At 45.5% G+C, this 17,846-nt stretch overlaps 1 long non-coding RNA gene across 2 annotated transcripts in view; it reads right to left on the reverse strand.

The window, feature by feature from the left end:
- Positions 1-17,846, reverse strand: part of LOC125916400 (uncharacterized) — a 544,336-nt gene that overhangs the window by 74,032 nt on the left and 452,458 nt on the right. The window lies entirely within an intron of this gene.

The raw sequence follows: 17,846 nt of genomic DNA on the forward strand, positions 1-17,846 counted from the left end.
AAGTTTATTATAAATGGGTTTGGGTTTGACACGGAACCTAATCCCAGTGGAAGAACTTAGGGATGCCTGCAGGCCAGGGGAGAGAGAAGGATGAGGCTGTTCCTGTAGAGGATCCCCCCACTCCCGCTTCCTTACTGCCCCAGTGTGGACAGGAAGACAAGAGCCTGAAAGGTCCAGATCCTGCCTCTGCTGCCCAGAGGTGGAGAGAAGGTGGAGCCACGTTCCTGCCTCAGGCGTGGCGTTCAGGACTCATAGAGGTGGGCTTGGCATTGAAAGAGAGGCAGGTCAGTCCTTCCCCAGCACAGCAGCCCTAGTGGCACTGGAGAGCCCAGGGCTCTACCTCAACATGGCCCGGCTCCTGTGGCCACCCCATACCCTACACCAAAGTCGGTAGCCTCTTCCCAGACCCAGTAAGGTTGGTACTTAGCACTCATCAAAGGGATTCTGGATAGAACCCAAAGCACTTACAGAACATTGCTTTGAGGAGGGACAACCTGCATAGAGAGGTAAGGGGGTCTCCCCAAGGGCCCACGGCCCCCACCTGACCTCACAGGGCCAGCAGTACAGTGCCAGTGTCTCTTTCTACCGAACATTGTTATCTTTTTGATGTTTATTTATTGGAGAGGGAAAGAGAGAAAGAGGGGGCGCATGCAAGCGGGGGAGGTACAGAGACGTGGGGACAGAGGATCCAAAGTGGGCTCTGTACTGACAACAGAGAGGCTGATGAGGGGCTCGAACTCACAAACTGAGAGATCATGACCTGGGCAGAAGCTGGATGCTCAACCATCTGAACCACCCAGGGGCCCCCCACCCCACCCCAGCTGAACTCTGTTATTAAAAGCTACTATTAAGGTGCTATTAGGGAAATGGGACACAATGATGTTGCAAATAGGCATATATTTCATATTTTGAAAAGGGTGTGTGAACTCTTCCAGCCTGCCTGGAACACACGTGTCCTCCCAGCCGGGAGAAGGCAGCATCCCAGCCACAGGAGCCTGGCCCTCCATGAAGGGAAGGCCATTTCCTGGACCATGTTTCTCCCAGAGCTGAGCTTTGATGAGGCACTCCCCGAGACCTGATACTCCTACAGCATTGAGGGACTGCCTGAAGAAGGGGGTTTACTGTTTAACAGAGGCAGTGCATAGAATACAAGAGGCTGTGGGTCTGAACGGTCCCCCTGTGTCCGCAGAAGCAGCAGGTGTCCTGGTGATGGAAAGTGAGAGAGGGAGGGAGGGGGGCAGGAAGAGAGGGAGAGAGAGAGAGAGAGAGAAGGAGGAGGAGGAGGGAGAGAGAGAGAGGAGAGGAGGACAGGAGGGCAGGACAGGGGACAGAAGGGAAGGAAGAAGCTTTCAGGCGACATATTTCTTCCTGAGCCCCAGTCCCCTTTCAGACTTTTACTTCCTGACAAAGATATGGAACAACCATAGAAGACGAAATCTCCTTTTCCAGAGTCACTGACTTATTTACTACCTATCTACTGAACTCCCCCTGCAGGGCAGGCCCCATGGCAGACTCCGGGCTTGGGCCGATGAGGGTCAGGGCCACCATGCAGCTGCCTAGAGCACCGCCCGCCTGCACTGTAACTCTTGCTGTCAGGCAGAAGCCAGAAGTCTAACATCTTTTCCAGACTTCCTCACAGCTGGAGATCCAGATGTGGCTTCTTTTTCCCCTGTTCGTCCCACGCGTCAGAATTAAGTCACATCAAGAACAGACAGGCTGCAGGCATTTTGCTGGTGTGGATCAGGGCAGCGGGGCGGCTGCGGGGCCTCCATCAAAAGGTGGCTTCCCGAGTCCCTCTGCAGCTCCCCAAGCTGACCATTTCCTGCCCATGACAGAGGTGGCAGTGGCCTTGCGGCCCCAAATCTGCCGTGATGCTTTGGGAATGGCCCCCAGAAGCCCAGTCTGTCGTCTGTTTCTTCAGACCTATTAATGATTTTGTAGGGAATTTAATACCTGACTGCTGGGGCGCGTGGGTGGCTTAGTCGGTTGAGCGTCTGACTCTTGGTTTCAGCTCGGGTCATGATCTCACAGTTCGTGAGTTCAAGCCCTGTATTGGACTCTAGTGTAGAGCCTGCTCGGGATTCTCTCTCTCTGCCCCTCCTCTGCTTGCACTGTCTCTGTCTCTCCCAAAATAAATAAATAAACTTTAAAAACATACCCTGACTGCTAAGGTATATAATAAGCTACAATGAAGTACATAGAAGACACAGTCAGTGTCCCTACCAATAGCAACCCAACCAGGGATGTTGGTAAATGCTTGAGCACCTGTTCTTTGGAGGGAAAAAAAGTCCTGAGATCATTGACCAATTTCCACAGTGCGAATATTCCCTGAGTGGCTGATGTACGTACACATCATCGTACTCTATTTTCACCATATGAATATGATAACCTCAAGAGCATAGAGAATTGAAAAACGTAGTTAAATAATTAGATAAGATGTATTTGTTACCTTTGCCTTTCATATAATTTATTTAATTATGGGTTTGTAAAATGCAATTTTTAATAATGGCTGTGTTTCACGACAAGCTAGCAAAAATTCTTAAAGACTCGACACTGGGCTCTCAGACAGTGGCATAAGCTGACTCCAGCATGTCAGGGATCCCCATCCTCCCCAGAGGTCCCTGGAAGGTAGTTCCTGGTCTTCCAGTGGCCTTCTGTGTCTCTCCCAGAAGGGTTTTCCCTGGCAAAGGCAGCATGATTGGCCCAGTCCGGAGGCATGACGTGCCAGAGAATTCGTACCCAGAAGAGGCTGTCCACCGGCCAGGAACGAGGGTGATGCATAAACACCCAGCTTCTCCCCAGCAATAGTACAATTTTGACATACGCACCTGGGTTCTCAGAGTCCCCCAGGGATAGTGCCCACGTGCCCACAGCAGCAGCGATTTGTTAATGCACCCTAAATGGTTTTCATCCTTCCCGGCCTCACCTCCCCGCTCATGCCTCACGCTTCCCGTGATCACTCCCCAACTACACAACTCACACCAAAATTCTTGTTCCAGAGTCTGCTGTGGGAGAATTCACACTAATAGAAGGTGGGATTCATGCTACAATATAAGCAAAACAGCTAGTATAGGCTAGGCACAAAAAAGGATAACCACATATGTTCTATATCTTTCTGGGAACATTTACAGGGCATGACAATCACTGAGAACCCTGTGAAGTGGGTCCGCTGGGGTACACTGAATCTGACATCAGCATCACGACAAGGTGCAGGCAGATCGAAGAACGGGACCGGGCCACTCCCTAATAAGAACCACACGGTGTAAGTGTTTCAGGGGACCTTAGAGATCTCTTGGTCTCTGGAGGTCCCTGTCCACTGTGGCCAGCGTGGCCTCCTGGCCAGAAGCGCCGTCAATAGAAAGATGTGGAAAAACTGCACGTGTGCTCCCCAGAGGCCCCTGACCCCCTTCCTCCAGGGCCCTGGCATCAACTCAGCTTAGGAGGTTGCTAGGTGACAGTGCCCCGGGCAGCATTGGGAGAAATTTTGAAGCTGGAACCACAACACGTAAAAGGAATGGATACAGTGGGGCCCCAGGACCATCAGAATGTATCTCCGGATCAGCAGCCACCATGTGGCCGCAGAGGAGTGTGACTTACTTCAAGGAGCAGTGAAGCCTTGGGCCCATCCACTCGGGGGGAATCACGCCTACACTGCGGTTGAGGCACCATAAGCAACTGTTCCTAACCGTCAGCAAGCCTGTGATGGGGCAGAGAAGGAGCCTTATGCTCTCACGCTGTGGGGCTGGAGGCACATACCAGGCACGGTGTCACCCAGAACCTGCTACAACAAAGTGGGGGTATTATTCTCATTTTCCAATGAGTCCACTGCTGAGGCTCGGTGTGATTCACTGATATGCCCAAGGTCACATAGACTGGTAGTAGTGCTGGCCTTTGAACCCAATTCTGGTTGTGCAATCTGAATTTGAGGATTCTCCTACTCCACAGAAGCCTGCTAAAAATCACTGGAATACCACAGTAAGGCGAAGACATGTCAAGTTCATGGTGTGCTCAAGAACTGCAAGTGATACAGAAGGGCACAGGGCAAGGATGGCCTGGATTAGTGGGAGGGCAGGAGGTGAAGAGCGCTGAGGGCCAGACTAATAGGTTTTGTGTTGGTTCAGTGAGCAATAGGGAGTCATAGCCTGACAGAGAGTGAGTCCCTTCTCTGAGCTGAAGCAAACCCAGAGCCTATGCCTGTCACTGATTAACAGATAGTATTCAAGGCAGGCAGAGCAGAGAGAATTACTCTGGAGAACCCAGGTTCTAGGAGGTCAAAGCCAAGAGCCCAAAGTTAGAACCAGAGACTCAAATCAGGACTTGAGGGTGAAGGATAGATGCCAGACCACAGACAGAAGACAAGACTAGAGAACACACAGGGACAGAGGGGCAGGGACATCGTGAAAATGAGGTGCAAAGTGGGAAAAGGGGGAATGGAAATGAAAGTTGAGGATGTTGGCCGTCAGCGAGCCAAGGGTGTGACCAGCCTCTTTTTGTTGGCTATTGGACACAGTTATGAGGCCAGATTCACTGGCCAAGAGACCCAGATTGGACTGGAGGTACATAAGCCAAGAGTGGTTTCTCTGCTATTCATGGGTTTTTCTGTAGGAGTCACATGGTCAGAGGGCTATGAATTTGGGAAAGTGTGGAAACGCGGGCAAGGAAATTCAGCACAGGTTGTCAAAAGTGTGCACGCAGGACTCAGAATGGGAACCTGGTATGGCCTAAACCCCAACAGGTCATGTATCTGTGTGGATACATGGATGGGGTAAACCAGCTTGAGACTTCTCAGTGGCACAATACTCAAAGCCTAAGGCAGGACTCAAGCTGGAGTGGGCATGGGTGTCATCTAGAACCATGACCATACGTCCTTAGATAAGCACACCTCTTTCTGGGTGAAATTTCTCTTTCTTCACCTGCAAACGTGGCTCTTCCTGATCTGGCATCTGCCCGGTGCATCTTACCACCAGACAATCTAGGGAATGTTGCAGCCTCCCCTGTTGCTTCTGGAAAGTTCTAGAGGCTTCCTAGAGGCTGCCCATGCCTCTTGACCGGGCTTTGAAGGATGTGGAGAATCAGAACAGTAGAGCATTGATGGCAGGAATGGGGCTGAGGGAGGCTGGAGAAAAAGCAGAAGCAAAGCAAGGTGATGAGAAAACACCTGATGGCTTGTGGGACAAGGACACTGACAGGTGAGCCTGGAAAAGGAAGCCTGGTGGGGCACGTCCATGTGGGACGATGACAAAGAAGAACATGACTTAGACAGGTAGGCGTGTGTGGACAGATTGCCAAAGGCCTTGAGGATTACATCAAAGAATTGAATTATGTGCGTAATGAGGCATCCATGGGCGGGGGTGCCGGGCAGGTCGCCATTTGCACTGGAAGAGCAGTCCTGAGGGAGTTTGCTGAGAGGTCATGGGGGCTGGGAAGAGATGGACCAGAAGTAGCCCTCAAGGCCGTGTGTTGTCCAGTGGGTGGGGGGCAGGGGGTGCTGCTGCAATCACCTAATTAACAAAGTGCCCACGGCAACAAGAATGGCCCGGCCCTAGAAGAAAATTCAGGAGACGCCCTTTCTTGTTGTTGTCTATATATTCTGGGCCCACATATTAAACTCTGGTAGTCATTCCACAGAAGTCACACAGAGCCACATCCTAGAAAATCCTTGGCCAGATAAAGACTTCAGGTCAAAAAAGAATTTAAACCTCTTTTCTGCCTGTGTCGCCTGGTGAAAAGGAGCCTGTCCAGCCCAAACTCAGCGTCTTGTCTTTTTAATTCAAGTGCAAATGGACTGAAGGCTCAGATAACAACATAAAATTTGTTAATCAACTTTCATCCCGTATTTATATTGCAACGGGGAGATTTTACAGTTGTCTGCAGCTCAGCCCAGTGTCCTGTGAAAGCCAGCCAGCATTTTATGTCCCCTTAAAACTGCAAACGAAAGGCCCCTCTGCTGTCAATGACCCACCACCCCTCCCGCTAACCAGCTCTCCCGTCCGTCTGCACAGAGCAGTCGGTTTAGTTTTCATTCTGAGCGCGCAAGGCCCTGCAGGAATAGGTTTTATGTTTTACTCGAGAAATGAAAATCGCTTTTTGTTCCCATCATCACATCACCACGGAGGGATGCCAGTGAAGTCATGGAATGAGTAAAATGACTGAAAATATTTTAAACTTAATTTTCTGTGTCAGGCAGACCCATACCATGGTTGTTGCAGGCCTGGTTAAATGTCTCTCTTGGCTTCCTGCCGTTCACAGGGTAAGGTCTGGAGCTCATAGCCTGGCACACAAGGCCCTCTGGAATCTGGCCCTTTCATCTCTTTGCTCAAGAAGTAATTTTTTTAGGACACAGGAGGAGCGTGTCACAACGCCAGGCACTGGGTGTAGAGCTGTGACCAACACAGAGCAATCCTCCGGTCCCCGGTTGGTATTCTAATGAGGAGGACAGTCCAAAACACTATAGGCATCTAAATGAAAGAACTAATTACAGACTGTATACAAGCTCTACAATAAAAGAAACAACGGACTCAGAGAATAGGTTGGAGGAGGATGGGAGAAGGAAAGGAGAGATGCTTATTGTAGAAAATGGTGAGTTTGACAGGCAGTGGGAACAGCATGTGCAAAGGCTCAGAGGAGAGAACAAAGCTGGCAGGTTTACAGACAAAGAGGACCCTGTGGTGGGAGCTTATGGAGAGAGAAGGTGATTGACAGGACCTGAGGTCTGAGGGGTTGGCAGAGGCCAGCAGATCTGGACTTCGTCCCAGGGGCAAAAGAGAATGACCTACGATTTACATCTCAAATGTGCATCCCTAAGGAGCACTTGGGTGGCTCAGTCTGTAAAGATAAAGCCTCTGATTCTTGATTTTGGCTCAGGTCATGAGTTCAAGCCTTGAATAGGGCTCTGTACTGATGGTGCAGAGCCTGCTTGGGATTCTCTCTCTCCTTCTCTCTCTGCCCCTATCTCTCTCTCTCTCTCTCTCTCTCTTTCTCTCTCTCTCTCTCTCTCTCAAAATAAATACAGTTTTTTAAAACAAAGATGCAACATGGCAGAGAGATGAGAGAAAGGACGAGTAGAAGGGAGAGCCTTGCTGAGGCTTCTGTTCTGGTTAAGATGAGAAAAGATAATGGGGAACAGAGGAGGTAATCAAGATGGGTGGGTGAAGGAGCAGACAAGAATTTTGCCTCTCCAGCCTTACTCCCCTGCTAACCTTGCACTCCAACCTTCTGAGCTTCATTCTGCCCTCTGAATGCCTTACACCCTTTTCTGACTCAAGCCATTTCTCCCTTCTCCATCTAGTGAACTTCTATTTATCTGTCAAAACCCTATGCAAAGTTTCCCTTTCCATGCCTTCACCCCTGGAAGGGCTTACTTTCCCTCCTCTGTGTGTTCCTATTACCATATATCATCACTGACCTTAATATACGAGGTTGTCAGATATCTCTGGACAGTTTAATTACTTAAAATCATTTTCGGGGCACCTGGGTGGCTCAGTCAGTTAAGCGTCCGACTTTGCTCAGGTCATGATGTCACAGTTTGTGAGTTCGAGCCCTGTGTCCAGTTCTGTGCTGACAGGTTGGACCCTGGAGCCTGCTTCAAATCCTGTGTCTCCCTCTCCCTCTGCCCCCGCCCTGCTCAGGCTCTGTCTCTCTCTCCTAAGAATAAATAAACATTAAAAAATTTTTTTAAATAGTTTTCATATATATTTCCCTTGCTTCATTTTAATACAAAGACAAAGACTTTTAAATTTCTGAGTTCCTAACACACTCACACTTAAGGAAGTGTCCCTAATTAATGGTGAACGAATAAACTGTAGCCAACAAAATGAAGCAAATGACCCGGCTTTACAAAGCATCTGGAATTAGCATATTAACAAATGACCATCTTTGTGTGGCTTTTTCCTCCCTGCACAGATTGCCCTGATATTTGGGGAAATAAATGTTCAAATGCTTAAAAGGAAAAAAAAAAAAAAAAAGTCTTCCAACTCTAGTATCCATTCTTGTGGCTTAAGAGTCATTTATGGAAATTATGACCGACACTACTGTGATAATTAAAACCAAACTGAATACCTATTCACTAGTGCTCCGGCTTAGTGGGAACAAAGAGGAAACTCCATGCATATTGGAGTTGCCCTAATTATGTGTTCCTTGTAATCAACATTACTTTTCCTGGTTACATTTCACAGTTAATTTGTTTTTCCCACACAAATCGAATTCTGTACCAGAGATGCAAAGTTTATTGTATTGCTGCCTGCTTTTTTTTAGATTCTAGTTTAAAAAGAATACAATCCCACAAGTACAATTAGTCTTAAAAAATGAAATTCTCCCCACGTGGGTTTAAGATTAATGATATTTGTTTATTATTGGATGATCTGCCTTCAATAAGTGGCATGAATAAGAATTGGCTCCGTATCTTAATGTATTTATTTTCATAAGCCAAATAGCTATAAACAACATCAAATGTAATTCTCCAGAATGGTAACAGGTTATTAACTTCTTAAGCCATTCCCTAATGGGCTTTAAATCTCTAAAAAACAGTGAGTTCTAAAGCAAAGGAGACATGGTAACATTCCCGTCTGCTTTGGAAAACTAGCCGGCCCTGGGTCTCCCAGCACCCAGAGTAGGGCCTGGCAAAGGTTGCTTTCTATATCTCCTCCAGGATTTCAGTCTGAATTACTTCTTCCTCACACCTCTGCCTGTTTTCACTACATTTCCCCACTCCTTTTCCACAGAGAAGACAGACTTGGGTTCCATTAATTCTTGGGTCATTATGAGCATGAACCAGAGCAGGGTGGGACAGCGAGTCAGGGGTCTGTGCCTCCAGACCCAATCATCAGTGTCCAAGAGCAACTCCTTAACATCTTCCAGAGCAATCAAGATTGGATCTGCAAGGACCCAACACCTTCTGGGTGACATCATTCTGAATGCAGAATGGGCCGTCCGGACACTGTCCATGAAGGTTCGAGAAGGGGCGAATGAAGAGTAAGAGAGGAAGAACTAAGGTGGCTGATGGAGAAAGGGGACAGGGTGGCTCAGGAAGCACCAGCTGTTTTTAGTCAGATGGGAGTTATCTTAAAGCAAAACATCTGCTCTCTGCCAGCCCATCTGTCTCTGTATTCTGTGCAATTTTCTTGCCCTTTCTCTGTCTCTTTATCCCTAAAGCATTAGGGGGAGCAAATTCTGTCTCTGTTCAATGCAAGGGCAATGCGCTTGGTCTCTTGCTGGTTCAGGAGAAAGGGAAGCACAAAACATTCCTGGTTTCACACAAATGCTACCTGTTCCAGCTTCTTAGAACAAAGGACTCAGTCCCCAACCTCACAATGGCTGATCTTCCTGCTCCCTCACCCCCTGGGTCTGAACACTCTTCTCCGGGACCTGCTCTTCCCTCCAGCCCAAGCCCAGTACCCTCCTCCAGGAGTGGGTCTCACATCAGGTAAGCGTGAGGTCCAGAGGCAGAAGTGAGGCATGGAGATCCCGGGAGGACCAGGGTAGAGATGAAATCCTGAGACAGGGAGACCAGGGCAGAGAGGGTAGAATTAAGTATGATATTCAGGGATAGCTATTTAATGGTTACTTTCTATCTGGAGTGACCTTTGATCCTCTCTGGGCTCCTCTCTTCAGGAGGGTTTTACAGGGTCTTCGATTTCCTTACGTCATCCAGGGAGCTTGATAAGCATGCATGTTTCTGCGTACCATGATGGAACCACTGAACATATGTGTGGAAGGTGAGGTCCAGGAAGATGCCGTCTCACGAGCTCCTCAGAGGATTCTGAGATACCCTCGGGGATAAGACTCCTGTTCCATAGGAGAAATTGCACAGGACCAAGAATTGATCGCCTGGGCTTAAAAGCATACCAACGTCTTTCTAGTTCTTGGCCTTGGTCCCTACTGAGCTTCTGTCCCCTAATCTACAAAGTGCAAACAATGAATTTACTTACAGGGCTACTCCATTCATGCTCTTAAGTAAGTCAGCAGATGTAAAATCAGTGACCCCTAGGCCTGGCACAAACAGATATCCAACTAATATGAGCCACTCTTAAAGACACGGGAGCTAGCCTTCAACTTAAATCTCTAGGCAGTATCTAGCAGGGGCTCAAAAGCCAATTTAACAAATATTCCACAGTGAGCGAGAGAAAAAAAAACTCCACAACATTCTGTAGTAATGATCAATTATTTCTAAATAGCAACATTGGTCTGAAGGTAAGGGCCAACGTGACTCCCAGGTTTAACTGCCATAGTTTTTTCTTCTTTTCCACATTTAAATAATTGTTTTAAATGTTGCCGGTTCAAAGTCCCTCAACAATAAGATCATTTGCTGATGTGGAAACCATCAGAGGATCAATGATCTCTCAGCACCATGTTCAATTTTGGGCAGTGAAAAGGGAGGCTTGCCTCATCTGTCTCCCTAGTGGGATACTGCAGGGGACTTTGTAGTTAGCTCAGGCTTTATATTTTCAACCTGAGAGGCAGGAAGGACAGATAAAATCCCACCTCTAACCCAACTCTCTTCCCCAATCTTCATAACTGGCAATTGAGACCTGATTCAAAGCTAGAAAGACCATTCAGTCTGAGGGACTAAGATATTACATCACAGCTATAATACAATTTAAACCATTTTAAAGGGAAGCCATGGGGCACCTGGGTGGCTCAGTTGGCTAAGCGGCCGACTTCGGCTCAGGTCATGATCTCGCGGTCCATGAGTTCGAGCCCCACGTCGGGCTCTGTGCTGACAGCTCAGAGCCTGGAGCCTGTTTCAGATTCTGTGTCTCCCTCTCTCTGACCCTCCCCCATTCGTGCTCTGTCTCTCTCTGTCTCAAAAAATAAATAAACATTAAAAAAAAAATAAAGGGAAGCCATGCTGCGATTCTTATATTTGGGAAGGAAAGGAAAAAAATATAGCTCAGCCTTAGTCTTTGTTGATTAAGCACACATATTAAACATTTAAGGAGAATGTATCCACCAAAGGAATAAAATAGAATATATAACTTATAATCCCAAAGGGTAAAAATAAACAGAATTTGAGCAGTTCAATATGAACCAGGAAAAGGGAGAAAAAAAAAAAAAAACCCAAACCAAAAAAGCAGGGTAGATGTAAAATTTGAAATTAAATGGTGGAAATAAGTCAATATATAACAGCGCTCAGAACAGATTTACTCTTATTTAAAAAGGCAGATGTTGTCAGATTCAGTTGGAAAAAATCCAGCTCTACATTTTTCTGAGTCACTGAAAAAATTTAAAAGTAAAGAGACAGGAAAAGGCATGCCAATCAAATACTGTCACATCTCATTATTCCCAGTAGTTATGTTTGGTAACTATGTTTATGTTTGATAAATTCAGTGAACACTGAATTAGCGAATACTGAAGCTGGTCCCAGGGGACATGCAGAATCAAGTTTCTGCAAGCATCTAGTCCCAACATTTCCATCAACTGATCAATCTATAAACTTGTTTTGTGTGTGTGTGTTGGCTTACAATACCTTATTTAATATGTATGTTGATTCATTAACATTGAACCCATGACCACCAGCACTAAAATTTCAGGCTTGAAGGAAGTTCATCTAACATGCATATTTTCCCCATAAAGCACATCACAGCCTTGTGAACCCAAGAACACTAGCCAGTACTTCAAAACTATGCCTGGGGGCCATTCAAACAGCAAAATCGCTAACAAAAATCACAAAAATCCAAAAAATGTGGCACAACAAAGACAGAAAGGATAGTTGTTTATAGTATAAGAAGGGCAGAAAGAAAGCTGAGCATTGCCTTGTTTGACCTCAGCTGGGATCACACACGTTGGATGAGCCAACTCCTTCGGCACTCTGTGAATGTCTCTGTGTGACCATGAAAACACCATGCGTACTGATTTGGGGGTGACAACTTTTGAAGAATGGGCATATTCCCAGATACAGAACCCACGTATAATGGGAATCAACTGCATCGGTAAAAAGAAAGGTGGTGTAACTATACCGACACGCCAACGAGGAAAGGGTGACGACCAACAAATGAGGCTGGGACCGTTGGCCATCCCTGCAAGAATAAAATTAGAATCAAACAAAATTAGATACCAATTTACTACACACAAGAAACCAAATCCGGATGGTTTCCAATCAAAAACCCAAAAGGTATGCATGTGTGTGTATGTGTGTGTGTCTTGATAAGTTTATTATAAACTGGAAATACAGAGATCCAGAAAGAAGGAAGACACCTCTGAAGAAGAACACAAGGTAGAACTTGCTCTGCTAGGTCTCAAGACTGACCGCAAGCTTAACGAATTCAGGCGGTATGGTAATGACGCAAGAAGAGACCAGTGTAACAAAACAAAAAACCGGAAAAAGGGCCCGTGTGTATACACCCACTTGGTTTATGGTAAAGATGCTACCCGGGGGTACTGGGGAAGGGCCAATCTTTTCAATTAATGGTGGTGGGAGAAGCGGACACCCCCAGGGAAAGAAATGAGGCTGAGCCCCATCTTACACCATATCTCAAACTGGGAACAATCCAAGTGCCCCACAAGAGCAGAATGGATAAATGCATTGTGGTTTACGCACCCAACGGCCTGACACACCGTCAGGAAAATGCATGAACTGGAGCACACCTCGTGTGGACTAGACTCACAGCCTGGCTATTGAGGAAGAGAAGCCACACATGAAAGGTTGCATGCCATACCATTCCATTGAGATGGAGCTTTGAAAATACAAGCAAAACTGCGAAGTTTAACGTGCACACTTAGACCGTGAAACTTTAATGAAAAGCAACAGTATGACTGCTATCACAGTTAGGATGCTGATTACTTTGGGCAAGGTGAAGGTGGTGTAATGAACAGGGGGCTTATGAAGGGTTTCTCTGACCCTGATGTTTTATTTCTTGACTTAAACCATGGTTACGTCATGTTTGCCTTATAAAATTTTGTTAATGTTTATTTATTTTTGAGCGAGAAAGAGAGACAGAGTGTGAGTGGGAGAGGTGCAGAGAGAGAGGGAGACACAGGATCGGAAGCAGGCTCCAGGCTCTGAGCTGTCAGCACAGAGCCCTATGCGGGGCTCAAACCCATGAGCCATGAGATCATGACCTGAGCCGAAGTCAGAAGCTCAACCGACTGAGCCACCCAGGCGCCCCACATAGTGTTTGCTTTATAATAATTAAGCCATACAATTTAATTTCATGAACTTTTCACAGTTAAAAAAAAAACTTGGAGTTTTTACTCCATTTGAGTTAGGGATTTAAGTGTAGAAATAAAACCTTAAATCTTCTGCAGGAAAATATTGGAGAATATATTTATGGCCCCAGGACAGGGAGGATTCCTTAAAATATAAATGCACACCACCACCAAAGGAAAGATTTACAAATATCTGTAAGGGAGAAGTCTCTGAAAACAGTATTAAATGATAAACCAGAGATTTCTCTGGGAGAAAATATTTTCAATACATATAGGCAACAAAAGGCTAGGATGCAGAAAATACGAAAAACTTAGACATATTAACATATGAAAAGGAAATAATCTTCTCTATTAATCAGAGACGTAAATAAAAATCTCAATGAGATATTGCTTCATGCTCAGAAAATTGTCAGAAAACTGCAATGTGCAATAATACCAATGTTGGAAAAGGGAGTCTGTTATGTTGCTGATTTACGTGAAAATGCATACTAACTCTTGGGAGAGCAATTTGGAAATATGTCATGAAACTCACAATGAAACTCCAAACTTCCAAAGATCCAGGTAATCTGTCTCTGAAAGATGAGGAAGAAAAGTTCTCCCACAAATGTGGAAGGAAATATACAGAAGGATGTTTTCTGCAACAACTCAAAAGTATCCATTCAAAGGAGAATGGTATTTTCAAACAATGGAATACACTCTATAGCAGTTCCAATGAAACAACCAGATTCCACATGATCCATATGGATAAATCTCAAAAACTTAGTACTGAGAGATAGGGAAAAAGTAAGTTGCAAAAACATGTATCATATGATAGGTAGGTGGTTGGGTGGATGGATGGATAGGTAGATGAGAAACAGAGATGATAGATAGATAGATAGATAGATAGATAGATAATAGATAGATAGACAGATAGACACCTATAGATATGCATACATACACATACATACTTTAAGGACAGAGGGAGGGAAATGTGATCCATAAGAGTTACAAAGATGACTTCACAGTGTAATGTTTTATTTCCTTTAAAGAAAATACGAACCAAATGTGGCACAATAATTTCTTTGTTTAAATCTGTCTTGTGTATATGTGTGTAGGAGGTTTTTTTTTCAGCTTCTTTCAATTTCTGTATATTTTAAATATTTCAGAATTCCAGTGAAAATACAATAAAATAAAAAAGGGAAAATTACATCATTCCCTGCAGAGCAATGACACAGCCCCAAACGACATCTTACACACATCAGAGGTTCACTATTTTATTTTTGTAAAGTCCCTTGGCTCCACTGGGAACAAGTCTGGGGCAAGCAAGGCCCCCCATATGGGTCTATACCCACACCCAGCCCGCACTGTTGTCGGCTGTTCCTGAAACACAGCCCCGTGGAGGCACTGTCGAGGTGTGCTTAGGAGTGCCCACCTGCCATTAACCTCCCATCCCCCTTCTCTGGCCTGGTCAGCCCGTGGCTGTGCTTCTGTCTCCAGGGTCCCACTTTGCACCACCAGACTGGTGCACTCCAGAGTGACAGGTATTTCACGATGTGGTAACTGCTGTTTATGGCTCGGCCGACCCCTCCCTGAGCCTGGGAGCCCCTGGTGGAGCCGGGCCCTGGGTGATTCGGCATCTCCTCCTCTGGGAGCCTGCTCTGGGTCTCTCTTAAGGGTGCCTCTCCCCAAGTCCGGTGGGCTATATGTCCTCCAAAGAGGAGGCGGCCCAGAGCAGCGTCTGTGTCCCTGGCCTCTTCTAACCGTACATCACGCCAAATGGTGTGCAGACTAACACTGATGATGTTCATGTTTATGAATACTTCCGTGCAGAGGCCCAAGGGGACCATACTGACATGAAAATAGTCGTTGCATCAAATTGGGGAAATTATACTTTTCTCCCTGGTTTTCCAAGCTTTCTGCAATGTGATTTTATTGTCCTAATAAAGATGTATAAAAAATACAAAAACCCGATTTCATCTAAGGATGGCAAGTGTTAGAATGTTTCAAAAGATTTAATCCCTCACCCTTTACATTTTCCCTGCAAAATGACCAACAAATATATAACTAGAATACATATAAAATTAGAATATATATACATACATATCATTAAAATAAGAATACCTAAATAATACAGGCAAGAGTACCTGAATGAACCCAAATTAAGTGCCATTTCTGCAAGAAATCCTGCCGACAGGATTAAAAATGTGGATTTGAAGTTTTCAGGCTCAGGGTGGAGGGAGCTGCATGTCTATGCCAGGTGATTCTGATTCAGAGCACAGTTTTGGAAGACACTGAGACGGAAGAAGAAATTAGTCGGGGAGGTCAATGCCGACTCAGGAATAGTGCTGTTGATGTAAGTGCATGGAATGTGAAAACCAGAGAGATGGGTGGAGATCATTAGAGGGGGTTAAAGGTGTTGGTGGCCAAGCGTGACCGGAAAGGGTCAGGCTTCCTTGACTCAGAGGGAGTTACAGGGTAAGTGGAGACATTCAGGGGAATGGGGAGGGGTCTGTCTATGTAGAGTGGGAAGGACAAGAGAGGAGAGTAGTGCCCCAGGCCACCTTCACAAGCCCGGGGAAGCCACCAGCACCTCCATCCCAAGATGCTGCTGGTCCCGTCATGTGTACAGAGGGCAGGTTCCCACACAAGTCAAAATTACCCTCAAGAGATGCAGGTTTCCATTTTTCTGGGACCTAAGTATTTGAACAAGGACCTATCCAAACTCTGCCAGAATCCATTCTTCCCCCAACAATGGGCAAATAGAACCTTCTCTCCAAGAATCAGAAGTAAGAGCATAATCACTGGACTTCTGAGAATACTCAGTAGTTTACAAGGCAAGGATCATTCTGAGACATAATCACAAGAGCACAGAGTATCAGGAGAGAATTCAAGAAATCCTCTAATTTATACCCTCAATAAGTTCATTAGCAATTCCATAGCTCATGTGAAAAAGGACAAAAAAAGGACTGCTTTTAGGTGAAAACACATTTTTGAAATAAAATATAAAAGATTTGCAGCAGATAGGAGACTGTAAATGCTGAAGATTCCATTGGTCAAATTTACCCACGTGAGACATGATCTTTGGAGCTTTCTGCCCTTCCCCCGTCAATCTCCCCCCTGTAACAAATTTGATTAATCGGACTAAACCCAGCTCTAGCCAAGCCACTCTCCTGCTTGAAAATACTAATTGCCTCCCAAAAGCCATCGAGGTCCTAACACCTGTAGGTGACACTCACAAGCGTCCTAGCACAACTTAGTAAAGCATGCTCAAAAGTCAACAGAACTTCCTCTTTCCTATAACTAAGCCCTATTTCCCGATTTCTGTGAATTGGCTTATACTGGTGCTTCCCCATAAGAAAGTTCTTCCCTCTTGGGGAGCCTGGGTGGCTCAGTCGGTTAAGCGTCCAACTTCAGCTCAGGTCATGATCTCACAATTTGCAAGTTTGAGCCCCGCATCGGGCTCTGTGCTGACAGCTCAGAGCCTGGAGCCTGCTTCGGATTCTGTGTCTCCCTCTCTCTGTTCCTCCCCCACTCGCACTCCATCTCTCTCTCTCTCTCTCTCTCTCTCAAAATAAGTAAAGATTTAAAAAAAATTAAAAAAAAAAGAAAGTTCTTCCCTCTCTTCACCATCTAATAATTAGGACATTCAGTGAGCATTTCATGGTCCAGGTATTTACTAAGTACTGTAAGTAGGTAAGCGTCGCTACACACAGCACTTCCATATATAAAACAAAAGAAAAACCATCAGTAATATGCAGAACACCTAACATGTTGGGACATTTGTCTAAGTACTCATGAAATAGCAGGGAATAAAATAGAACAACTCTCTTCTAAGAGGGGACAGTGCATAAATAACAGCAAATTTATATATAATTATGTATATTAAGTATATACATTATATATATAATTCATATATTGAAAGCCTAATAATCCCCAGCATGACTTATATCCCCATGTGGAAACAGGACCTTTAGAAGATTGTTAAGGTTAAATGGGGTAATAAGGATGTGGCCCTAATGGGATATTAGTGGCCTTATAAAAAGAGAAGGGGAGATCTTTCTTTCTCTCTCCCTCTCCCTCTCCCTTTCCCTCCATATGAACACACAGAGAAAAGGCCATGTGATGACTTAGGGAGAAGACAGCTGTCCACAAGCCAAGGAAACAGAAACTAAACCTCCTTGACCTTGGACACCCCAGCCCCCAGAACTGTAAGAAATAAATTTCTGTTATGTAAGTCACCCAGTCTATGGCATTCTATTATGGCAGCCCCAGCAGACTAAAAAATAAAATAAAATACATTTAAAAAATTAAAAATATATGTACACACATATATGTATAATTAGAATATGTATCTGTTTATAGTCAGCTGACTAGTCAAATAAATACATAAAAATAATAAACGTATAGAAATCAAATAAAATACGTATCAATGTGTCAGTGGCTTGTAAGTGCTCTAGGGAACCCTGGAACGGTGATGGGGTGAGACAGGGTAGGGTGGTCACAGAAGGTTCTTTGCTGAGGTCACACACGGGCAGAGACCCGAGGGAAGTGAAGGACCAGAGCTTGCATATTTCTGGGGGGAGGAGTCACAGCTACTGCAAGTACAAACCCCTTGAGGTGGGGTGTGCTCGGTGGAGCTGAGGAACTCCAAAGAAGCCAACGTGGCCAGAACAGAGCAAGTGGGGGAAAGAGATGAGGAAGAAGGTCAGAAGGAGGGAGGAGGG

This window comes from Panthera uncia (assembly GCF_023721935.1).
Source record: "Panthera uncia isolate 11264 chromosome E2 unlocalized genomic scaffold, Puncia_PCG_1.0 HiC_scaffold_20, whole genome shotgun sequence".
Classification (NCBI taxonomy): domain Eukaryota; kingdom Metazoa; phylum Chordata; class Mammalia; order Carnivora; family Felidae; genus Panthera; species Panthera uncia.